The sequence below is a fragment of the Pongo pygmaeus genome, chromosome 4, assembly GCF_028885625.2.
Source record: "Pongo pygmaeus isolate AG05252 chromosome 4, NHGRI_mPonPyg2-v2.0_pri, whole genome shotgun sequence".
NCBI classification, from domain to species: Eukaryota; Metazoa; Chordata; class Mammalia; order Primates; family Hominidae; genus Pongo; species Pongo pygmaeus.
Window position 1 is genome coordinate 167,298,959 of NC_072377.2, and position 14,597 is coordinate 167,313,555.

Consider the following 14,597-nt stretch of genomic DNA (forward strand, 5'->3'; position numbering starts at 1 on the left):
TAGGACCGTAATCTCTTCTAGCTTGTAGAGTTTCTGATGAGAAATGTGCTGTTTATTTGTTAGGTTTTCCTTTATAGTTTACCTGATGTATTTGCCTCATAGCTTTATTTTTTTTAATTTATTTATTTTTTTGAGACGGAGTCTCACTCTGTCGCCCAGGCTGGAGTGCAGTGGCGCGATCTTAGCTCACTGCAAGCTCCGCCTCCTGGGTTCACGCCATTCTCCTGCCTCACCCTCCCAAGTAGCTGGGACTACAGGCGCCCACCACCACGCCCAGCTAATTTTTTGTATTTTCAGTAGAGACGGGGTTTCACAGTGTTAACCAGGATGGTCTCGATCTCCTGACCTCGTGATCCACCCACCTCGGCCTCCCAAAGTGCTGGGATTACAGACATGAGCCACCATGCCCGGCCTGCCTCATAGCTTTTAAGATTCTTTGCTTCCTCTTAAATTTAGATAACCTGATGACAATGTACCTGAGGGATTATCTTTTTGTGATGAATTTTCCAGGTGTTCTTTGAGCTTCTTGTATTTAGATGTCTAGGTCTTTAGCAAGGCCAGGGAAGTTTTCCTCAATTATTCCCTCGAATATGCTTTCCAAAATTTTAGATTTCTCTTCTTCCTCAGGAACACCAATTATTCTTAGGTTTGGTCATTTAACATAATCCCAAGCTTCTTGGAGGCTTTTTTCATTTTTTACATTATTTTTTTATCTGTCTTTGTTGGATAGGGTTAATTCAAAAGCTTTGTCTTCAAACTCAAAGAACTTCAAGAGAAGTTCTTTCTTCTCCTTGTTCAATTCTATTGCTGAGATTTTTCAAGGTATTTTGCATTTCTCTAAGTGTGTTCTTCATTTTCAGAAGTTGTGATTACTTTTTATTTATGTTATCTATTTCTCTGGAGATTTTTCCATCCACTTCCTGTACCATTTTTTTTTAAATTTCTTTATATTGGTATTCACCTTTCCGTGGTGCCTGTTTGAATAGCTTAATAATCAACATTCTGAATTCTTTTTCTGGCAACTCAGAGATTTCTTCTTGGTTTGGGTCCATTGCTGGTGATCTAGTGTGGTTTTTGGGGGGTGTTAAAGAACCTTGTTTTGTCATATTACCAAATTGTTTTTCTGGTTCCTTCTCATTTGGGTAGACTATATCAGAGGGAAGATCTGGACTTAAGGGCCGTTGTTCATATTCTTTGTCTTGCAGGATGCTCCCTTGATGTGGTGCTCTCCATTTTCTCTTGGGATGTGGCTTCCTGAAAGCCAAACTGCAGTGATTGTTATTTATTTTCTGGGTCTAGCCACCCAGTGGAGCTACCAGGCTCCAATCTGGTACTAGGGAGTATCTGCAAAGAGTCCTGTGTTGTGATCCATCTTCAGGTCTCTCAGCTGTGGATACCAACACCTGCTCTAGTGGAGATAACAGGAGAGTGAAGTGGACTCTGTGAGGGTCCTTCATTGTAGTTTTGTTTAGTGTGCTAGATTTGTCTTGTTTGGCCTCCAGCCAGGAGGTAGTGTTTTCAAGACAGCATCAGCTGTGGTAGTGTAGCTTCCCCTAGGGTGACCTGGATAAGTATTCGGGTTTCTTAGGTGGTGAGCAGGGCCATAGAGCTCCCAAGAGATTATCAAGTGCAGGTTTCTTACATGTATATGTTGTGTAGTGATGAACTGTGGGCTTTTACTGTACCCACCACCCGAATCATGAACATTGTATACAATAAGTAACTTTTTAACCCTCACCCCCTCCCACCTCCCCATGTTTTGCAGACTCCAGTGTCCATTATTCTAATCTATGTGTCCATGTGTACTCACTGTTTAGCTCCCACTTATAAGGGAGCACATGTGGCATTTGACTCTCTGTTTCTGAAATATTTCACTTAAGATAATGGCCTCTAGTTCCATCCATGTTGCTGCAAAGGACATGATTTCTTTCTTTTTTTATGGCTGAGTAGTATTCCGTGGTATATCTGTGTTGCATTTTATCTAATCCTCTGTTGATGGACATAGGTTGACTCTATATCTTTCCTGTTGTGAATAGTGCTGCAATAAACATACCAGTACAGGTATCTTATTGATATAATAAATTCTTTCTTTTGGATATTTCCCAGTAGTGGGATTGCTGAATTAAATGATAGTTCTATTTTTAGTGCTTTGAGAAATCTCCATACTGTTTTCCCTAAAGATTGTACTAATTTATATTTCCACTAACAGCATATAAGCATTCCTTTTTCTCTGCAGCCTCAACAACTTCTGTTGTTTTTTGACTTTTTATATATGATCTCTTTATAAAATAAGTTTTATGAAGAGCCTGTTGTTTTCTGACTTTTGTATACAGTCAGAATTAGTATTATTAAAAATTATTGTTAATGATAGCCATTCTGACTGGTGTAAGATGGAATTTCATTGCGGTTTTAATTTGCATTTCTCTGATGGTTAGTGATGTTGAGCATTTTTCATGTTTGTTAACTGCTTGTCTGTCTTTTGAAAATTTTTGAGTGAACTCCATATGCAAGATCTTATAGAAATTACAGGGCAAGATTGAACTCTTCAAAACATCTATTTGAAAATTCCAACAATCGTATCCTTTTGAAGATTGTTTAATAGAACTTTCTGCAGTAATGGAAGTGTTTTATAAGCTGCAGCAACAAATATGTTAGTCACTGGCCACACGTGGGTAAAGAATAAATGGAATTGGGCAGTGAGACTGAAGACTTGAACTTTAAATTTTCTTCTAATTTCATTAATTAAAATGGCCATGTGTGATTCGTGTCTGCCATATTAGAAAGCACAGTTCTAGAATTTTTTGTAGTTCTAGAACTACTGGCAGGTAGGATGCTAGGCAGCAGGTAACCCTTATTTCAATCTCTCAGCACAGAATTATCGAAGAAATATCTCCTTCTTCTTCCCCTCTAAAAACATACATTTCCAAAATAGTGGAACTTGTTTACTTAAAGTGGAATCTTCCATGTAAGATATGTGTGTGGGGGGTAGGGGGTAGGTGGGGAGTAGGTGGTATAGTTCATATCAGTGGCAAATTAAATGTCTTTTATTTATAGATGTTAGTGAGGGGGTATTTAAAGAAAGACTGAAATGCCAAATTTCCTGCAGGGATAAAGTGTGAGATTCAAGATTCACGTTGTCTTTTTCCCAGGTGAGCACCTTAATCAATCTTCAGAAACACAAGGGAGACTCCAATGCCAAATAAAGGCTATAAATCTAAATTGTTTGGCATAATAAAGATGAGATGGAGCAAGTGACTAAGCAGAGGAGTTGAAAAATGTGAGTAGAGTATTTTTAATTTTATTGATATATAATTGTTGTATATATTTTGGGGGCACTTGTGATATTTTGATACCTGTATACGATGGATAATAATGATCAAATAATAGTATTTAGGATATCCTTCACCTCAAATGTTTATCTTTCTTTGTGTTGGGAACATTGCAATTCTTCTCTTCTATTGTAATTTGAAATATACAATACATTATTGTTAACTATAATTTCCCTAATGTACTATGATACTTGAACTTATTCCTTCTAACTACATGTTTGTACCTTTTAACCAACTTCTTTTCATTCCCTGCCCTCAAACCCCCTTCCCTTCCAGGCCTCTAATAAACACCATTTTACTCTCTACCTCCATGAGATCCACTTTTTTAGCTTCCACATGAGTGAGAGAACATGCCATATTTATCTTACTGTGCCTGGCTTATTTCTCTTAACATAATGACCTTCAGTTTCATCCTTGTTTATGCAAATAACAGGATTTGATTATTTTATACGGGCAAATAATATTCTGTTGCATTTATATACCACATTTTCTTTATCCATTCATCTGCCGATGGACATGTGTTTTGGCTCCATATCTTGGTTATTGTGAATAGTGCTGCAATAAACATAGAAGTGTAGATATCTTTTCACAACACTGATTTCCTTTATTTTGTGTAAATACCCAGCAATAGGATTGTTGTATCATATGTATCTTAGTCTGTTTTGCATTGCTATAAGGAATACCTGAGACTGGGTAATTTATAAAGAAAAGAGGTTTATTTGCCTCACGGTTTTGCAGGCTGTACAGGCATGGCATCCACATCTGCCCAGCTTCTGGTGAGGCTTCAGAAAGCTTTTACTCATGGAAGAAGGTAGAATAGGAGCAGTCATGTCACATGGCGAAAGAGGGAGCAAGAGAGCGAGAGAGAAGGGTAACTCCTTCTCTCTTTTAAACAACAGTCATGTCACATGGCGAAAGAGGGAGCAAGAGAGCGAGAGAGAAGGGTAACTCCTTCTCTCTTTTAAACTCCTTCACTCCTTTAAACAACCGGCTCTTGTGTGAACTAATGGAACACGCTTATTACCACTACGATGTTATAAGCCCTTCATGAGTAATCCACACCTGTGACCCAAACACCTTACATTAGGCCCTACCTCCAAAATTCAGGGATCAATTTCAACGTGAGATTTTGAGGGGACAAATATCCAAATTATATGGTAGTTCTAATTGTAGTTTTTGAAGAACCTCCATGCTGCTTTTCATACTGGCTATACTAATTTACATATGAGCGTTCTCCTTTATCTGCATCCTCAACAGCATTTGTTGTTTTTTCATCTTTTTGATAATAGCCATTCTACTGAAGTGAGATAATATTTCATTGTGGCTTTGATTTGTATTTCACTGATGATTAGTGATGTTGAGCATTTTTTCACATACCAGTCAGCCATTTATATGTCTTCATTTGATAAATGTCTATTCAATTCTTGTGCCTTTTTTTTTTTTTAAGGAGTCTGGCTCTGTTGTCCAGGCTGGAGTGCAGTGGCATGATCTCTGCTCACTGCAACCTCTACCTCCCAGGTTCAAGCAATTCTCTGCCTCAGCCTCCCGAGTAGCTGCCTTACAGGCACCTGCCACCACACCCAGGTAATTTTTTGTATTTTTAGTAGAGATGGGATTTCACCATTTTGGCCAGGCTGGTCTTGAACTCCTGACCTTGTGATGCAGCTGCCTCAGCCTCCCAAAGTGCTGGTATTACAGGAGTGAGCCACCATGCCCAGCCCTTGTGCCCATTTTTAATTGGATTATGTCTTTGTTTTCTATTGAGTTATTTGAACTTCTTATATTTTCCTAATATATTGTTGTTGGATGAACAGTTTGCAAATAGTGTTCACATTCTTTAGGTTGCTCTTCACTTCATTGTTTCCTTAAAAAGCAGAAGCTTTTTAACTTAATGTAATCACATTTGTCTATTTTTGTTTTTGTTGCCTGCGTTTTTGAGGTCTTACCCAAATCATCTTTGCTCAGATCAATGTCCTAAAGTGTTTCCCCAATGTTTTCTTTTATGTCTTATATTTATCTTTCATGTCTTATATTTAAGTCTTTAATCCATTTTGGGTTGGTTTTTTGCATGTGGTGAAAGATGGGGATATAGTTTCATTCTTCTTCATGTGGATATCCAGTCTTCCCAGCACCATTTATTAAACATGCTGTTATTTTCCCAATGTATATTATTGGTGGCTTGTCAAAGATAAGTTGACTATAAGTGGGTGGACTTATTTCTTGATTCTCTATCCTGTTCCATTGGTCAATATGTCTGTTTTTATGCAAATACCATGCTGATTTGAATACTATAGCTTTGTAGTAAAATTTGAAATCAAGTAGTATGATCCCTCCAGCTATATTCTTTTTGTTTGAGATTAACTATTAAAGGACTTTTGTGTCTCTGTACAAATATTAGGGTTTTTTTTTCTGTGAAGAAAATCATTGAAATTTTGATGGGGATTACACTGAATCTGTAGATTTGTTTGAGTAGTATGGAAATTTTAACAAGTTAATTCTTTTAATCCATGAGAATCGGATATCTTTTCATTTTTTGTGTATGCTCTTCAATTTCTTTCCTCAGTGTTTTATAGCTTTCCTTGCAGAGATCTTTCACATTTTGGTTAAATTTTTTCCAAAGTTTTTTGTTTGTTTGTTTTTTGTTTTTTGTAGGTGTTGTAAATGGGATTGCTTTCTTAATTTCTTTTGCAGGTTGATCACTGTTAACATATGTGAATGCTACTGAGTTTGTATGTTGATTTTGTATCCTGCAACTTTATTAAATTAATTTATTAATTCTGAGTATTTTGGTAGAGTATTTAGGTTTTTCTAACTATAAGAGCATGTTCTTTGCAAGCAATGATAATTTGACTTCTTTAATTTGAATTCGTATGGCTTTTATTTATTTATCTTGCCAGATTGCTCTGGCTAGGATTTCCAGTACTATTTTGAATAGAAGTGGTGGAAGTTTCAAATCTTAGTCAAAAAGCTTTCAATTTTTTGAGATGGAGTTTCGCTCTTGTTGCCCAGGCTGGAGTGCAATGGCGCCATCTCGGCTCACCGCAAACTCCCCCTCCCAGGTTCAATCGATTCTCCTGCCTCAGCCTCCCGAGTAGCTGGGATTACAGACATGTTCTGCCATGCCTGGCTAATTTTGTATTTATTTATTTATTTATTTATTTATTTATTTATTTTTAGTAGAGATGGGGTTCTCCATGTTGGTCAGGCTGGTCTTGAACTCCTGACCTCAGGTCATCTGCCCACCTTGGCCTCCCAAAGTGCTGGGATTACAAGCATGAGATGGGGTTCTCCATGTTGGTCAGGCTGGTCTTGAACTCCTGACCTCAGGTCATCTGCCCACCTTGGCCTCCCAAAGTGCTGGGATTACAAGCATGAGCCACCACGCCTGGCCCTATTGAATGCTTTTTAAGCATCTATTGAAAAGCTATTATGGTTTTTAATCTTGATTCTGTTGATCTGATTTGTCAGATTTATTGATTTGCATATGTTGACGCCTCCTTGCAATGAATTTCAGTTCCTCATGGTGAATCTTTTTAATGGGTTGTTGAATTCATTTTGTTATTACTTTTTTTTTTTGAGACAGAATCTGGCTCTGTAATCCAGGCTGAAGTGCAGTTGGCGCGATCTCAGCTTACTGCAACCTCCGCCTCCCAGTTCAAGCAATTCTTCTGTCTCAGGCTCCCAAGGAGCTGGAACTATAGGCATGCGCTACCATTCCTGGTTATTTTTTGTATTTTTAGTGGAGATGAGGTTTTGCCATGTTGGCCTGGCTGATCTCAAACTCCTGATCTTAGATGATCCACCCGCCTTGCCTCCCAAAGTGCTGGGATTACAGGCATGAGCCACCACACCTGTCTCAGTTTTTTAATATTTTGTTAAATATTTTTGCATCTCTTTTCATTAGGGATATTGGCTTCCTCTTTTTCTTGTCTTTCTCTTTTTCTTGTGTCCCTGTCTGGTTTTGATATCAGGGTAAGGCCGGCCTGTGAGTGAAGTACAGAAGGTAAGATGGGGATAAGCCTCAGAACAGAAGGCTCAAATAATCAGATAAAATTGATCAGGTAACCATCAATGTCAAAGAAATATGGTGGAGAACTATATTTGAATTAAGATTATGCAAAGAAGGTAAATAACTATACCAAGAAGTTCTTAAGTAACTGAAATAAATTACCATTGGGAGCAGCAATTCATGACCAGATGTGCCCATGTCTTTTAAGGCCCTCTAACACTTCTGCTATGTTATAGATCAGTGTGATCTTTGAGGATCATGAAATATTTTATGTATTTCTATCTTTCTCATTAATTTAGAGTAAAATCTACTAAAATACATATGGGTGATGTTTGATAAAATTAATTGTTTTTAGAATACTTGCTGTTTTGTGTTTTCTATTCTGAAAAATACAGTTGTTTTTGAAACTTACTTAACCAAAAATATGTAGAATTTTCTGCTGGTAAAGCACTCTTATAATCATTTTTAAAATAGTGTATTTAATCATCATACTATTTCCAGTTACCAGATGTTGAAATTTAAACAAGGAATTTAAGCAACTGCCTTCTCAAAGTCACACTGGTAGTGAATTGAGGATCCTACATTTTAAACTTGCAGTTTATCTGCAGAATTCATGCTCCTCAAACATAAAAACAAACAAAAAATGAATTAAAACTATAGAGTGGACTCTGGAATCAAACATAGCCGGATTCAGTTCATTGATCTTCTAGCTATATGACCTATTTAATTTACTTTTTTTTCTCATTGTAGATGGAATTGAATTTTTCTCAAGATTCAATATGTTTTAGAATTGGAACTGCTTCAAAATTTTACTTTTATTTTACCCTGTAATCTATTTGTTCACCAATATTTTTGAGTGCCTATTATTTACCAGGCATTGTTATCATAAGTATAGATAAAAAGCAAAGGTCCCTGATCTTTTGAAACTATATATTATGTACCCATTAGTTTGTTTCATATCCTATCACAGTGGTCCAAGACACTCATTTGATAGTGTCCTAACTTTATTCCATTAAAAGCCATTCAGTGTTCTCAAATTATGCATTAACTTTATCAAATGTCTTCTCAATAAAAAAAAAATAATATAAAGTATTATTCCATATCAATATCTGTCCCTATGAGTCAGGTGACACATTTTCAAGTAGTGTGGCTGGACTTTTGTAACCACTGTATATACAGCTCAGAGAAAAACAAGCTTAATTACAGTTGAATATGAATGGTTTCTTGCCACAAGTAGATCATATCCTTGTCAAGAAGCATTTGAATCACATCAAAGAGTAGTAATTAATGTTAATGGGAAACCCAACAAAATCAATTCCTTTCCTGCATTTAGTCTCCCAGGAAGAGTTTGGCTTCAGCTCACTATTGATGGATAGGCTCTTTGATTTTGGGAAAATGACACTGTGATTACTTGGGCTATTTAAACTAGAAATGCTTCTCATGGGATTAGCTATACAATCATCATTTTCCCTTTAGAGACACACTTAGATCTTGATTAATCATCCCAGGTTCGTAGAGACTGCAGGTAGGAAAATGTTGTATGTGATATAGAGCTCCACAAATTATTACCATTTGTAATCATTGCAGTTGCTGCAATTTCTAGATGGGATCATGTATAGCATTTTGAAAAGAAATAATTCTTTGATTACAGGAGTAGTTAGGTGTGCCCTTATACTATTACAGTGGATACATAAAGTACATTTGATTAGTTTTGTTTTGATTTGCTTGCCTGCTCCTCATCCATTTTTCCTTCTTTTGATAAAAGCACACTGACCTTAATTTTTGGAACCACTAATTTCTCATTGTCAATACTCTGGCTCTGATTATGAGTATGTGAGCCAGTGCTGGCCAATCAGCAGGTTCTCCCTTCTAGCCACAGTGTGATGAGAACATGGCTCAAGTCAGCCAGTACAGTGAAACTCAATCCTTGCATTTTTCTGGAACTGTTAACTATTATTTGTTACTTCTGAAACTCTTTTATGCTGACTGACTGCTCAGAGGATTGCATATAAGCCATACTGTATTGGAGTGTTCCATGTGGGAATAGATTGACCAAGTACATCCAAAATGGAGGAAAGTCATAAAACATAAAGTAAATGAGTTCTGGTAGTGCCATCTGAGATCATGTATCTGGCATTGCTGGAAAACCATGCTACCTTCCTTTGTGTTGTTAAGATATGCAAGCCACTGATTCTTCTTTGTTACCTAATCCAGTTTTGGTTTGGTTTCTGTATCTAAGAGTCATCTGGAATTGCTCAAATGTTCCTCCTTGAAAACTGTGAGCCTGGATTAATGTTCCATAAGTCAGGGATGAGGAAAGGTGTTCAGTGTGGACTATGGCACAACCAATGGCTACCTCATGAGGGTACCTGGACTTACAAAGATTATTCTGCTAGCTAAAGTTCAAGAATATGAACACAGACAAACTAGAACCAAAGTCAAAATTAGGAAATAAGTATAGAGAAAAGTTATTGTCAAGGCTGAAGGATGGAGGTGGGGAAGATTCCTTAAAGACTGAGCCTTTAATAAGGTGTTCTTCAAATCACATTTGGATGCTGAGGTGGTTCCAGTGAAATTTACCAATAAGGTAAATGTTCCAAATGTAGCAGTCTGTAATCCCTCGTGTGAATATTGTTTGTGTACAATAGACTTTATACCTAAAGTACTGACTTTGATGATAATTATATCTGAAATAGGTTTTGAATAAACCATCTTGAAAATTCGGTAAATCAGTGCTTCCTATGAAGCAGGAGGACGAGACTCAGTTAGCTAGGAAAATCTGTGCCCATGCTACTCAGATTTCTGCCTGTGATTTACCATGACAGAAGGTTTGGCATCAGCCACATTCAAGGTATTAGTGTTTTGCTTTTGCTTTCTTCTGTTTGAATTTGTGTGAAATGTTATTCATCATGATTCTTTGAGCAAAGTTTGGCTTTTTCTGTAAGAACCTATTATGGTATGGCTTAAGGCTGTATACGTTAGTCTTCAATCTTTCATGACTGCTGCTTGAGTCATAATTAAAAGTTAGCTGTAAAATGCCACATAAATTGGTCAAACTTTGTCCATTAGGCTTAGGTTCTAAGAGGAATATATTTTTGGTTTATAATATGTAGGTCATTAAAAAAATGGAAAAGAATGAAAGAAGCTTTTGACTGTAACTCATTTATATTTTATGAAACAAATGCCTCAGCACTTATATTTTACTCACCTTTTAATTAAAGCATGCATACAGTGTTATGTAACTATTAATAAGTCTAAGTATTGCTGTGAAGCACTGCTATGCTTCAACAACTTTTATAAAAAGTTCATTCTGCTAATTCCAAAACTTTTGCTGGGATATTTTACTAAGATGACTTCATATATAATAGGTATTTCCTTGAGTGGCCTAACTGTATATTTAAATATTCCTCTTTTTAAAGTGGCAATGAGTTTTGCTTTCCATGCCTAATTGTAACTAAGCTAAACTCCTTTACCTGATTTATAGGTCTTCATATATCCTGGCATACTTTATGTTAGTTGGCTTTACTCAAACCAGCTTAGGAAATAAGAGGAAGAAGAAAAGGAAGAATAACAGGGAAACAGAGAGGAGGAGGAAGAGAATGTAAGAATTTGTAGTTATCATTAGGTACAACTGGATCTTGGAATTTAAGCAATGTCATTGGCTGGTACTCCTCATCCCCTGACTCTGTTCTATTCTCCGCATGTTGGCAATAAACTGTTGGTAATATATCCAAGGCCAAAACATTTTAGCTTAGATTGATGATTGAAAAAATGATTTAAAATAATGCTACCTCTAGAACTGTGGTGGTTAGTACAACTTCTTTCTAGTATGTAATCATACTTTCCTATTGACAAAGAAAAATAATTTCACTCTGGCTATCAGGGGACACTCAAAATCTTCAAACTAGTGTTAATAACCACAAGGTAGTTCTAGTTTCTTTAAGATATATGCTGCCACATTTGACTAATTTATACATACAAGTATATTTCCTGCTCACATAACTTCTGTGCAGATGCTCCTGGCCAGTCTCCATTTGGTAATTCGGGAGCCTAGAGTTCTTCCATCTTACAGGTTCACTCTCTCTAGGAACTTAGGATCTTTTGTATCTGGCAATTAGATGGGGTATGAGCAAGGGTATAGAGAGGGCATGTTTCATTTTATTAACCACATTTTGTTCAAGTGAAACACATAGCAGTAGCGTACATTCCTTAGGCAAGAACTAGTCCCATCTAGACGCAGGGAAGGATGGGAAATGTAACTCCTAGCTAGCCAGGCACAGCCCAATCCCAGCTGCATATTATGTGTGGAATTAAGTATGAATATTTGGTGGACAACTATTTATGTCTGCCACTACACTTAAATAAGGCTCCAGTAAGCTGATTGTGAGGATTTGAAAAACTACAATGCATAGTATCAACAAAATTGGCAGCAGTATGAACAATTCAGGCATGCAACTATTTTTTATGCAGTAAAGACAAAACAAAACATCAAAAATCAAAGAAACCAAAACGTGTTGAGCTATTTCCCATTTTATGGTTTTGTTTCCGTTTTCTGTTTCTTGCTGCTTGTGTTTTCTTTTTGCTTTAAGAAACATTGGAAATACAACCTCAGGCTGGCATATTATGAGTGACAACAGACTTTTGTGATTTCTCTCTCAAATCTTAACTTGTTCTTTCACTATTTCTTTTTTTTTGTTTTTTTGTTTTGTTTTTTTTTTTGTTTTTGTTTTTTGTTTTTTGAGACGGAGTCTCGCACTGTCACCCAGGCTGGAGTGCAGTGGCGCGATCTCGGCTCACTGCAAGCTCCGCCTCCCAGGTTCACGTCATTCTCCTGCCTCAGCCTCCAGAGTAGCTGGGACTAAAGGTGCCCGCCACCACGCCCGGCTAATTTTTTTTTTTTGTATTTTTAGTAGAGACGGGGTTTCACTGTGTTAGCCAGGATGGTCTCGATCTTCTGACCTCGTGATCTGCCCGCCTCGGCCTCCCAAAGTGCTGGGATTACAGACGTGAGCCACCGCGCCCGGCCTCTTTCATTATTTCTTAAAATATTTTTAAGTATTAACCCAAAAGAATTGATTTTAACACATATAATTCCAATGTCTGAATTTACTGTGTTCTGTCCTGTCAAGATGATGCTAATTAACTGCTTTTTAAAGTATTCTATTTGGTTTGTTTAATATAGTAGTGTACTATTTACCATCTTCGCAAATACGAAGACTGAAAGTTTCAACAGTATTTTACTGAATGAAAAATACAAAAACAGGTGGCAATTACCACAATACTGTGTTCAATGATAAAACACTGGCAAATCAGATAATTTATCAGCAGATGTTTTATTATGTTAATTCATTTAATTTTGGATATAAGGAGTCTAAACTAACCAAAGCTATGTGCAAACTAAGAGAATACAGAGACAAGCACAGGGCACTGACTTGTTTTGTATGATAATTTTCCCTATTAAGATTCCCACAAAAGTCAATTTTATTTTAGTCAATAAATCATAGCAGGAAATCCTAGCCAGAGCAATTAGACAAGTGTAAGAAGTAAAAGGCATCTAAATAGGGAAAGATAAAATTAAACTATCCGTCTTTGCTGATGATATGATTCCATACCTAGAAAATCTTAAAGACTATGCCCAAAGGCTCCTGGAACTGATAAATGACAGTTTCAAGATACAAAATCAATGTACAAAAATCATAGAATTACTACATAATACTACGTACTACTATTACTAAAATCATAGAATTTGTAGAACTACAAAACACTGCTGAAAGAAATCACAGATGACACAAACAAATGGAAATGCAGTCTACACATTCAGAGCTATTCCTATCAAACTACCAATGTCATTTTTCACAGAATTAGAAATAATTATTTTAAAATTCATATGTAATGAAAAAGAGGCTGACTGATCAAAGCATTTTTTTTTCTTTTTGGAGATGGAGTCTCACTCTGTCATCAGGCTGGAGTGCAGTGGCGTAATCTCAGCTCACTGCAACCTCCAACTTCCTGGTTCAAGCAATTCTCCTGCCTCAGCCTCCTGGGTAGCTGGGATTACTGGCATGCACCACCATACCCAGCTAATTTTTGTATTTTTAGTAGAAACAGGGTTTCATCATGTTGGCCAGGAGGGTCTCAATCTCCTGACCTCATGATCCACCCACCTTAGCCTCCCAAAGTGTAGTCAAAGCAATTTTAAGCAAAAAGAAAAAAGCTGGAAGTGTCACATTACTTGATTTCAAACTATACTATAAGGCTACAATAAACAAAACATCATGGTGCTGGTACAAAAACAGACACATAGAAAAATGGAGCAGAACAGAGAACTGAGAAATAAAGCCACATGCCTATAGCCAACAAAGTTGATAAAACCAAGCAATGGGGAAAGGACTAAATGATGCTGCGATAACTGGCTAGTCATATGCAGAAGAATGTGACTGGACCCCTACCTTTCACTATATACAAAAAGTAACTCAAGATGGATTAAATATTTAAATGTAAGAATTCTAAATATAAGAATCCTAGGAGAAAATCCAGGAGACCAACATTTTAGACACTAGTCTTGGAAAGAATTTACGACTAAGTCCTCAGAAGCAACTGCAACAAAAAAGAAAATTGACAAATGAGACTTATTTAAACCAAAGAGCTTCTGCATAGCAACAAGAAGGAATAGAGTAAATAGCCTATGTAATGGAAGAAAGTATTTGGAAACTATTCATGTGATAAAGTTCTAACATCCAGAATCTATGAGTAACTTAATCCAACAAATGAAAAACAACCCCATTAAAAAAATGGGCAAAGGACATAAACAGACACTTTTCAAAAGAAGACATACAAGCAGCCAACAAATATATGACAAATGCTCCACATCATTATCATCAGAGACATGCAAATTAAAATTACACAGAGATATTATTTCACACCAGTCAGAATGGCTAGTGTGAAAAATATATATATATACAAATATATATATATATATAAAATAAGTCAAAAAATAGTTACTGATGAGCCTGCAGAGAATAGGGAACACTTACACACTGTTGTTGAAAGTGTAAATTAATTCAGCCATTATAAAAAGCATTTTGGCAATTTCTAAAAGAACTTAATGCAGAACATTTGACCCATTAATCACACTACTATATATATATCCAAAAGAAAATCAATTGTTCTTCCAAAAAGACACATGCACTTATGTGTTCAGTGCAGGACTATTTACAATAACAAAGACATGGAATCAACCAACGTGCCTATCGATGGTG

The 14,597-nt window shown here is 36.5% G+C and overlaps 1 long non-coding RNA gene across 1 annotated transcript in view; it reads left to right on the forward strand.

Annotated features, from left to right (window-relative positions):
* The first annotated feature begins 2,817 nt into the window (after nt 1–2,817).
* The window catches only part of LOC129037384 (uncharacterized), an 85,513-nt gene continuing 73,733 nt past the window's right edge, over nt 2,818–14,597 (forward strand). The window contains exons 1-3 of the long non-coding RNA XR_008502787.1: nt 2,818–2,965; nt 3,150–3,277; nt 4,777–4,913. This is a non-coding gene — a long non-coding RNA (uncharacterized LOC129037384). The remainder of the gene's footprint in view (nt 2,966–3,149; nt 3,278–4,776; nt 4,914–14,597) is intronic.